Here is a 12,102-nt window from a genome sequence, read left to right as displayed (position 1 = left end):
CAAGATACGAATCTCTTTGTAAACTATACTATAGAGTGTTGTGCACCACCAATTTGATTGACAGAAAAAATACAAACCCTTTTCTTGCCAGCTGCCAACATTCCGTCTTTGTGTTTAGGGTTATCCATGATGATGACTAGGGTGGACTGCCATTCACCAAAAGTCGCAAAACAAACAGGTCATTGCTGACCTCCAAAGGGCAGTAACCCAAACGTGTCAATCCTTCCGGATCTGGAAGAAAACCTTGAAATGCTTTCAAAGTTGGATAAGACCTGTCTATCCAATGCACACAGAAGTGAGATCAACGAACACTCAATCAAGACATTATTCTATCAGAAGTTCTCAAAAACGCTCTAGATCCTGCACCTGGTCCAATAAAAACACTGCCGTGCAGTGTAGAACAAACAGGCAGTAAGCAATCGCAGCAAGTTTTGCTGCTATGAAAATCTGATCGCCGTCGCAACCAAGAGGCGTACCTCTGTACAAAATAGAGAGGCCTCGTCGGCAGCGCCGACACAAAATCGTATGAATATTGAAGAGCGCTAATGGCGAGCTCGACAGGAACTTGGCTAATTTATCAGAGAGGCCATCTAAAAGGACACTTTTCCTAAATATGTCACATAGTTCAAACAGGAAGTTGGTATGTCACGTTTGCAAACAACTCGCCATTAACAAGTGGCCAGTTCTACGTTCCTTTGGCTTACATTAACGATCATTGGGCCTCATGCATTTAAAGGACTGCTTTTCTTACCATTTGCCTACATCGAATTTTGCAACGAATGAACTAAAGTACAATGTAGATTTCGACCGATAATTGAGTTCACTTACAACGCCCCTTCAGTTTACAATTAATTTGCATGCATTGCTCAAATCGTGATACTAAACTTTGCGATGGTTAGGGTAAGGTGTATAGGTAATGGGTGAAACCAACAAAGCCTGACAAGTTGAATTCAATTATGAGCCACGTTATCATTAAATTGGTGCCTCACAAGCTTAGTGTTGAGTTGATAGCAGTGTGCAAAGCATATCATTGCATAAAACAAAATAGCATATCACTGTACAAACCAAAACAGCATAATTCCCCCTTTTTGCATTAGTCAATCATGTATGATGGTCTACCTTAGAAATAAAATTCAAGCAATGACAATCTAAAGAAGTAAAGTCTAAAGTATTGTGAAGAAGTTGTGGACAACATTCAAACAAGTGATAAGATCACAAGGTGTGCCTATTGGATAAACTTAAAGCTATTTCAAATTCCATATCTTAGTGTTGACGTTTAGTTAGCCGGACAGATTGGGTTAAGGGCTGATCTGTCCCACTTTGTTGCCATTTTGCCAGTGTTTTGTGAATAAAAAGAGATAGAAAGGGGAGAGATGCCCACGTGAACACTTGCACATCTCAAACCCTCCACACATGGATACCCAAACTATCATGCCCTCACTCATACATCAGCCTTGGAGTCATTTGGTTTTTGTACATCCATTGCAAATACTATTATAGAAGTTTTTTTCTACCTTTCTCTAGGATTGAGACATGACATGCAGCCTTGGAGATATGGTCCAAGTCTTTGTTTTTTTACTGAATTTTTCTTTGTGTTTGCTACTTAGCAACGATTCAACACAACTGCATGCCTTTGTGGTTTGCCAGTTATAGTACGAGTATAGTTTGACTCTACATGCATGCAAAGTGCATCGCAACCAAAGTTATAGCAAAGCTAATAAATAATAGGGTAGTACTGCACACAAAAATTGTTAGGGTGGTGGTATTTTTTTTAGCACTACAACACCAAAAACTTTATTCCATCACCTTCAACACTCCATCACAAATGCTTAAAACAACAACTCTTTGGAAAGAAGTACCCCAATCACCTCATTTGGATCCACCCATTGAAGATCCTGTGGAGTTATTAGAGGAGCAATGGACGATCAACCAAAATCGACGTAAAGCTTTGGAGATCGCTCTTGCGAAGCAACCTGCTTCCAACCATGATGATGAAGATCAGAAAACTGCAAAGGTTTTACGCACAAACTTTGAGCACCGAAAATTGTCAAAGAATCAAAGATTAACCATCGCTCGTTTACATTTGAGAAGTATGATGGTAAGGGAAAGGTGAAAAATTTCTCACTTAATTTATCAATTTGATGACTTCTTCTTTAGCAAAAGATCTTTTTGAGCGTGAGAAGAATCAAATGATCACAAGAGCTTCTTTATGGTGGGATGTTCTACCCCAAAAAAAACCCATCAAGGCTCCACATGTTGGGGTCAAGGCGGTATGTGCCTGACATCATGTTAACCACACACTGACCTCACTAACCTACTCACTTAGTCTTTATATACATAAAGGATATAAGGAGTGAGTGCTTCTTGCCACTCTACTCCACCCCACGAAGAGTGTCTTCCTCTTCCCCTTCCTACACCGAGCATGCATGCATTGCACACTCACAAATGGTATCACAGCCTCGGTTTGGGAGAGTGGGGAGCTTCGTGGCAACACTTCGCACACGAGTGATGGCAGCAGAACTTGACGTTTGAGCTTGCAGATCTTGAGTGGATCGGAGAGAGCAAGTATCTCTTAGAGTGCGACCCGACACAGCCGGCTGCCCTATTTTCTATTGTGTGTGTAGCGGGCTCAATAGGAGCTTGAGGTCTTGCAAAGCTTAAAAGGCTTGGGAGCTCACAAGGTTTGGGATCTACAGAGAATCGGCCACTATAGGGTAATCGACCAAAGGCTTTCTTGATAGTAGCATTGGAGGATTTTGAAGCAAGGAAAATTAGAAGGCTTGGCCAAGTAGCACTAGAAACGAGAAGCAAGTCTAAAGCGTTAGGAGATTCTGAGCATCAGACATAGAATCGGGCAGCCCATAGGTTTGCAGTAGCGTTAAATTGAGCAAGTTTTATGGGAAAAGGCATTGCAATGTTGGGAGTTTCATCAACGCAAAGCAACAAAGTAAAGCAACGCTAGAAAGATAAAAGCAAGGCAACATTTTTTTATTGCAAGGAAAGAGAATGTTATGGGCTCATCTTTGTTGTAGCGCTTCAAGCAAAACAAAACACTGGCAAATTTGCGTGTAGCGCAATAGAGCTTGAGAGTGTGTGTGCGTCTCTCTCTCTCTCTCTCTCTCTCTCTCTCTCTCTCTCTCTCTCTCTCTCTCTCTCTCTCTCTCTCTCTCTCTCTCTCTCTCTCTCTCTCTCTCTCTCTCTCTCTCTCTTTTCGCCCCCCCCCCTCGCGCTCCCCTTGCATCCCCCCCTGGGGCCCACTCGTACCCTCCTCCCCGAGCAGGTACAGTAGAAGACTTTTGGTTCAAGCAGGCGAAAATCTGTAGATATCAAGAAAAATGCAAAAAATTACAGAAAATTCAAATTTAAGCCTTTTTCTCATAAATTGCAAAATTTCCAGAAAGCGGCCATTTGTTGTAATTTGCAGAAATTGCAGAGACAGTATGCCATGTATGCTTAATGTGGGAGAACAAGTATGCATAATGTGGAAGCATTTGTGCGTGTAGTGTGATCTTTTTTGCCGTAAAATTCCTCTCGGTTTTGGTAGCGACCAAACATGAGGAAGCAGAATGATAAGCCCGACCCCTTGAAGATGCAGTTCAAAAGTGCAAAGAAGAAATGACCGAAATCATTCACAAGATCAACCGCAACCTATTAGGGACAATAAAAATACTCGAAGATCGCGTTTTGGCCCAAGAAAGCAAGATCATTGCAATGGGAGACCGTGTGATCATTGGCCCAAGACGAAGAGATTGCGTCACTCAAGAAGGAGCTCGATGAGGCACGATCACGAAACTTTACTTGACGAGGGAGAATTGCAACCCTCTGTAATAGAAGAACTCAACACAATCAAAGAGCGAGTGTGAGCCATTGACGTGAGCAAAGCGAACCCCGAACCCCCGACGGCCTCTAAAGCACCGGGGACCGAATGGCGCGCCTCGAGCCTGTCACGGTAAAGCAAACAGGGGGCACCACCTAGCTTCAGCGGCTAGGACGCAAACAACACACCACCATAACAAAGTTTTCATCCAAGAGAGATGGATGCTTGGGAGTAATGATGAAGAGGAAGGGAAATGAGATCAAGTGAGTGAGAGGGAGAGAGAGAGAGAGATAGAGAGAGAGAGAGAGAGAGAGAGAGAGAGAGAGAGAGAGAGAGAGGGAGGGGGTATAGCGGCTTAGTACTTAGGCACCACAGAAGGATGGCGAATCCACACACCCTTCACACATACACAAGCTCACTCCAAACACAAGACTAGGTGGCGATTCCGCACACCTCACATGGGCAAAACATTGCAGGAAAACATACTCACAAAACCTCAAGATTTATTTAGAGAATAAGGCGATGAAATGGGGAGCATAAGGTAGGGGAATGAGAAGGGAGAGAGTGGTAGAAAACATGGCGGATAGGTGGGAGTTGATGGCGAAGACTCGCACGAGGGTTATGGCCATCATCCTTCATTTAGCTGCCCTTCATCTTCCATAGCCCAAGGGTGTAGAGGTCATGCTCAAGACGAGCATGGTGATTGCGGTGATGGTGTGGGTGTGTGTGTGTGCACTAGGCACACACAGTGCATAGTGTACTCTTTGGTGATGTTGTGTGAGTGTTTAGTGTGATGGTGACCCCTCTTTATATAGGGGAGGAGGGGGGAGAAATTCTAGAATTTAGAAATGAAGAAATCATTATCTACATAGGCCATGTGACTGTGGGCCCCACTTGTCTGGCTGTGTGTATATGTGCCAGAACAGCAGTCTCATGAGAGAGAGACTAAGAGAGAGAGATGGGTTGATGAAAAAAAGTGAGAGGTGACATGGAGAATAAAGTAATTACAAGAGGGGTGAGAGGGGAGTGTGTTCAGAGGTGAATCTGTGTGCAGATGTGTGTGAACACAAGAAAAATCAGGTAACCACCGGGTGGGGATGGGTCTGTGGGCACCTTTTTCAATGAAACTGAGTGTGTGTGAGTGTGGGGGAGGTTATTTAGCTACAAGACAAAAGACATGGCGCCCTTTAAAGAGAGGGGGGGGTATTTGGGTCATGGGATATGATAGGAGAGAGAAAGGGGGGGTGGGGTATACTATTTTGGAAGATAGGGTAAGTTGCATGTGAGTTAGGGTGCATTATTGGTGAGTTAGAATGCATTATTGGTGAGAGGTGGGGTAGCTTGAGGGGAGAGAGAAAGGAAAAAGGACAAGGGGAAGAGAGAGGGGTTGACCTTTTGAGTGGAGGAGAGGAAAAGGGACACACGACGGGGCAACAGTGAAGAAAAAGGAGGCAAGGTGGGGATGAGCTGCCCCGCAGGCATGAGGTAGCCTATTTTACCTTTCTCATATATTTACATAATCATAATTTATTTTTTTCTTACTTTTTTCCAATGCCTTTTATCACTCCCTCCCTAAGAGGGGGTTTTCATGGGGTGGGGACGAGAGAAGAGGGGTATGGGAGCTTGGCTTGTGAAAAGCCCCCATCACCATCAAAGAGGGAGAAGAGCAGCACAAAGAAATGACGACTTCTTGGGTGGATGTTTTTACAAAGACTCAATAGGAAGCAGATGAGGCTGAGAAATGGATTGAGGTTACCAAGAAAGGGAAAAGCAAGGAAACAACGTCCACACCCACCATTATCAATCTGACACTAGAAGAGGAGCAAAGAAGACGTGTATATTCTCTACATGTGGAAATTTGTTTCCTTAAAGACAAAGATAATACAGACGAAGAGGTAAAAGAACTTGTGGCTTTGATGGGGTTCATGAGCCGATGCACTCAAGAGCCCGGAGAGTGGGCAACAAGAAAAATGGGAGCAAGGGGGAGACCTCAAAAGAAAGGGCACTCATCCTTTGTTTTCCCTCCATGGAACCGAAGAAGGACTTTTTGAAGAAGAGACCAAATCTTAAGAAGATGGGTATCTTCCTCGAGGACGGCCTTCCCCTCTCACAGATCGCCCATATGCAGGAGGTGATGCCAGAGATTCCAGCGGCAAGGAAAAAAGATAAGATTTCTTTTTACCGAGATGGAAGAGTCGTGATATTGGAGCCATGCTCCACATGACGATATGAGGCCTATGGGACCACCCTCAAAGTTGCTACCTGGAATTGTAATGGAGCTATGCGCCTTGATGTGTGATGATTTTGAGGAGAGTTTTACCGGGAGAGACATCATCTTCTACTCTGAGACACATCAAGCCCCTAGGTAGTCTATGCCTCACATTAGTGGATACACGTTGTTGGAATTAGGGTTGCAGAGAAACGCACACAGCTTGGAGAAGACGAAGGAAGCTCAAGGAAAACAATAGAGAGTGTGTTACTTAGTGTGCAATGGAAAGATATATAGCCCTAGAGTGATGGGCGTATATACAATGCACGGGGGAAAAAACCTCCTAAAGAGGGAAAAAATGCCCCGGCGGTCCTAGCGTGTTCACACACATCACTACCACATGTATATGGTAACAAATCCCCCCTGGAGTGATGCGATGAACGAGAGCTGGCACATGAGTAAAGGGAAGTGCCATGCCCTGAGGACAGGATCAGTCCACAAAGGGGAGTAAGCCCAAAGCTTTGCGGAAAGCTTCAAGCTTCTCATGAGACAATGCCTTTGTGAAAAGATTTGCATGGTTGTCCTGTGTTGGCACATAAGCCAAGCTGATCTCTCCTGCTAAGAGCCTCTCCCTGACATAGTGGTAATGCACCTCAATGTGCTTTGTACGAGCATGAAAAACTGGGTTCCTCGCAATTGCCAATGCGCTCTGACTGTCAGTGTAGATAGTGTTGGCAGTGTCCTGTCCAAAACCCAAATCAACCATAAGGCGTCTGAGCCATACACACTCAACCGTAGCTGTGAAGATTGCCCTGTACTCAGCCTCACAACTCAAAGTGGCCATAGTAGGTTGCTTCTTGCTCAACCATGATATACATGAACTGCCAAGCATGAAACAAAAACCACTTGTGGACACTCTCGTGTCAAAACAACCAGCCCAATCTGAGTCTGAAAAAGCATGTAAGTCTGGCGGCAATGATCCCCCCTTGGGATAAAACAAGCCAAGATATAAAGTGCCACTAAGGTAGCGGAAAATCCTCTTGACAGCCTGCCAATGCTTAGACCTTGGGCTATGCATAAATCTGCTGACCTGTGAGACTGCAAACTGAATATCTGGCCTCGTGTTGCATACATAAATGAGGCAGCCAACAACAGTTTGGTAAAGAGTGACATCAGTAGGATCCCCAGCATCATGTAGACTCAACTTCAAACGTGTTTCCATGGGAGTGGCAATAGGTTTGCAATCCTCAAGTCCAAACTTACATAGCAATGTCTCTATGTAACTTTTCTGACACAAGGCAATACCACCATCACACTGCTTAAACTGTATACCCAAGTAATGATGCAACAGCCCCAAATCTTTCATCTTGAAAGTAGCATTCAAATCAACCTTAAATTCAGCAATATGTCTCTCATTTGGTCCAATGATCACCAAATCATCAACATAAAGAACCACAATGAGAAGTGCATCACCCTCACGCTTTACATACAATGTGCTTTCTGCTGGGCTGTAACGAAAGCCTCGTTTAACCAAATGAGTGTCAGCTTTCTCATACCAAGCACGAGGAGATTGCTTCAACCCATACAAATCCTTCTTACATCTGCACACTTTGTCCTCTTGTCCTTTTATGACAAAACCACGAGGCTGCGTTACATAAACTTCCTCAAATATGTCACCATTCAAGAAAACAGTAACAATGTATGATTGATGTACATCCCGACCAAAATGAGCTGCCAATGCACATAGAAAAAGCAGAGTAGCCATACGACAAGTGGGAGCAAAAGTCTCTTCATAATCTATGCCTTTTTGTTGTGCATAACCTTTTGCAACAAGTCGAGCCTTATGGCGATCGATCTCACCATCCGGCTTGCGTTTCAACTTGTAAACCCACTTCGTACCAATGGCATTTTTGCCAAGAGGCAAATCACATAAAGTCCATGTGTCATTTTCTAGAAGTGCATCATATTCTGATTGCATGGCAGCCATCCAATTTTCTAAATTCTGTGCTTCATCAAAAGACGGAGGCTCCTCAACATCATGTAAGCTAGACACAGCCAAAGCATAACAATCTGATGCATAAGATGCATGGTGAGAGCCTGAACGAGTACGACTAGACAAAGGTGCATCCAATTTACTGTCAAGCAAAGTGTGCACCAACCATTTTGGCATACCTCTAGCCTGCTCATTTTCAGCCCTTTCCTCATCAAGTACATCATGTACATCTGCATCTGTAATAGGCTGATCTAAAACATTTTCAGAAACCCCCATAGGCTGTACATTTGCCTCATTGGAACTTACATTCGTATTTCCACCACTGAAAAGAGGCAACAAAGTGTCATAAATGTCATGTGAGCTTACATTACTGTCTCTAGTACATGACAGCAAGGGCTGAACAGAATCTTCCACAAACACTACATCCCGAGAAACCAGAATACGTTTTGTTTGCGGATGATACAACCTGTAACCTTTGCTTTCAGCACTATAACCAACAAAAATACATTTGACAGCCTTATCATCCAATTTTCTGCATTGCACTTGTGGCACCAAAGCATATGCCAAACAACCAAAAACACGCATGTGCTCAATAGAAGGTTTTCTATCATGCCATGCTTCATATGGAGTAATAGACTGCAAAGCTTTCGTAGGACACCTGTTAAGTACATAAGTGGCACACATAATGGCCTCAAGCCAAAAAGAATGCGGCAAAGCTTGACTTTTGACCATACATCGTGCCATTTCCGTCAGTGACCTGTTTTTCCTCTCAGCAACACCATTTTGCTGAGGTGTATAAGGCACTGTACATTGGTGTTTTATCCCACGACTAGCCAGAAATGCATTAAACTCATGAGACATATACTCCCCCCCTCGATCAAAACACAGGGTGCCCAAAGTACATTTCGAGACATTTTCAGCCATAGCCAGAAATTGTTTGCAGCACATAAAAACTTCGGACTTCGCTTTAAGCAGAAATACCCATGCATGCCTGGAGTAATCATCAATGAAAGTCACGAAGTACAGGTAATTGCCCAAGGACGGAGTTTGCATGGGCCCACAAACATCACTATGCACAAGCTGCAACTTGCATGTGGCCCGAACTGAACCATCCTTTGGAAATTTAGAACGCTGCATCTTACCCAAAATACAGCCTTCACAAACATGTTTGACAGGTGCTTCAAGAGGTGGCAAAGAAGCAACCATATCAGATTTCTACAAACGCAGCAAACTGGCAAAATTCAGATGACCAAAACGTGCATGCCAAAGTTTTGCATATGAAATAGCCCTTGAATCTGCAACAGCATTTGCAAAATTTTGTCCACACTTGTCATACAAAGTGAGCTTGTACAGCCCACGGCACAAAAGCCCAGATGCAACAATTTCATCACCAAAACTGAGATCATGAACTGTACATCTGTCATCCACAAATTTGACTACAAGTCCAAGTCTAGCAAGTGTCGATACAGACAAGAGATTCTTCTTGATCCCAGGTACATAAAGTGCATCAACAAGTGTGAAGGAACTGCCATTAGCAGCAGTGAGCACAATCTTTCCAACTCCTTGAACTGGATAAGAGGCGTTGTTGGCACAAGTGACTGAATTTCCACGAGGAATTGACTCGAGAGAGGTAAACAATTCACGATGTGAGGTAATGTGCTTTGTAGCACCACTGTCAAAATACCACACATGTGAATCTGCAGCAACTGATAAGCATGCATCATGGACAGCAGGATTGTAAGTGCACTCTGCGCTAAAAGCCCATTCTGCATCAACATCAGCATTATAGTCTCCTTTCACAAAAGACTCAACAATGGCTGCATTTGTAGTGGAACCAACATTTGCAGTGGAACCACCCTCTTTCTTCTTAGCCTCTTTGGCCTTCAACTTAGGACACGACTTGATCAAGTGATCATTGGCTTTACAATAATGGCAACGCATCTTCTTTTTGCCCTTATCACCAGAATTGCCAGACGAAGTGCTGCCAACAGAAGCATTAGGAACAGAATTTTTGCCACTCGCAGCAGAACCATAAGAAGTGGCTGCATTACTGTTACCACCCTTTCTTTGAGAAGCAATAAAAGCCTGTTCAACTGCATGCTGCCTAGTCCTGTTTTTTCTGGAAAGTGACTCTTGCAACAGCAATGTGCATAATGCATCAAACTTGACAACTTCAGGATTTCCTTGGGTCATAAGTCTCTAAGTACTAGCAAAAGTCTGGTAGGAATCTGGTAAGGCATCAAGAACAGTCTGCACAAGGGAACTGTCTGAAATGACTTCACCTGCAGAAATAAGCTGCTCATTGATATCCTTGACACTAGCAAGGAAAGTGTCCATATCATCTTCCTCATGCGTAACCTTCGACTCCATCTCTTTACGCAGCAAAGCAATTTTAGCCTCATTGCGGCTTGCATAAAGACCTGCTAAAATATCCCAAGCCTGTTTTGCAGATTTTACTGAACAGATGTGAGGAACAATGGTGCGCTTCACAAACAATGCAATCAATGCATGAGCCTGCGCATCCTTAACATCCCAACGAGCTTGTTCTGCCGTAGGCAAAACTACTCTAACAGCTGCAATCCTTACAGCAAGACCTGCAACATCCTCAACATCGCCTGCATCCTTAGAACCAGGACGTACATCAATGCCCTGCACAATGTTCCAGACACCCTTTGACACAAGAACATGTTGCATCATATAAGCCCACATAGTGTAGTTGTCCCCATCCAACCTGTCCTCAGCAGCAAACATTTTGAACACATCTGTGTTGTTGTTGTCAGCCATGGTAAATGCTACACCTGGTGTGAAAACTGCCCAAAAATAGGAGAAACGCAGCGAGAACAACCTGTGCTATATAGCACAAGCCGTAGAAGACTATAAGGCACCTGTTATGCAGAAAACGACACTGACAGAAATTCTGCACAAAATGATGAAATAGCATGTGCAGTACTGCCTGTAGTGGAAACGGGGGCCGAAATGAGCCCAAATCAAAATTCTGAGCAGCTGGCGACTAAGCCCGGGAGGACGTGACCTGCTCTGATACCAATTGTTGGAATTAGGGTTGCAGAGAAACGCACACAGCTTGGAGAAGACGAAGGAAGCTCAAGGAACACAATAGAGTGTGTGTTACTTAGTGTGCAATGGAAAGATAGACAGCCCTAGAGTGATGGGCGTATATGCAATGCACGGGGGAAAAAACCTCCTAAAGAGGGGAAAAATGCCCCGGTGGTCCTAGTGTGTTCACACACATCACTACCACATGTATATGGTAACACAGATGGGAGACAGCTTGTAGACAGTAGACACGATCAAAGCGCAAAGAGCGGGGCTCAAGAGGAGTGGCACTGTTATTTAGGGAGGAGTTGCAGCCATTGATACATATACCCCGCAGGGTTGAGCAAGCTAGGTACATGTGGGTGAGATTGAGATTAGAGAGAGGCAGATATCTTTACATTGCTATTTGCTACTTTCCCCCAAGTACGTCAGTATATGCACCTCCCAGAGGATAGTCCCTCTCTCTATTTTGGATGATGACATATGGGAGTTCTCTAGAGATGGTGACATTATCATTCTAGGGGATTTCTATGCTAGGAATTTCCATCATCATACAATATTTTATGATACATCAAAGGAGATACTGAGAGAGCTGGATGTTGTAGAGATGGCAGGCCTATCTAGACCATCACAGGATGGGGAACATACTGAGTATGGATGGCACTTGATAGACATGGGGACTGCACATGGATTGGCCATCTTGAATGGCCTATAGAGATTTCTCGCTACGGGAGGTTTCACATGCTTTCCACACAGACATGGAGCCAGCATAGTGGATTATGTCATGGCACAGCCGAGTCTCATCTCTAGTATCTAGGATCTCACAGTTGGGCCCAGACCTGTTGGGGTGGTAGTGGATCATGCTCTTGTGTTGTTGACCATCTCGTTCTAGTTCAGTGTAGCACACAGGCCAGGGGTAGCAGCCCCTTCTTGCTACACCTTCACGCGGGAGACGGCTTCTGTATACATAGATGGGATCTACAGATGCCTATGCACTGAGGAGCCGGGGCAACCTATGGAGGAGATTAC

This window comes from Adiantum capillus-veneris, chromosome 25, assembly GCF_014529385.1.
Source record: "Adiantum capillus-veneris isolate H3 chromosome 25, ASM1452938v2, whole genome shotgun sequence".
NCBI classification, from domain to species: Eukaryota; Viridiplantae; Streptophyta; class Polypodiopsida; order Polypodiales; family Pteridaceae; genus Adiantum; species Adiantum capillus-veneris.
Note: the sequence above shows the minus strand (reverse complement) of the source record.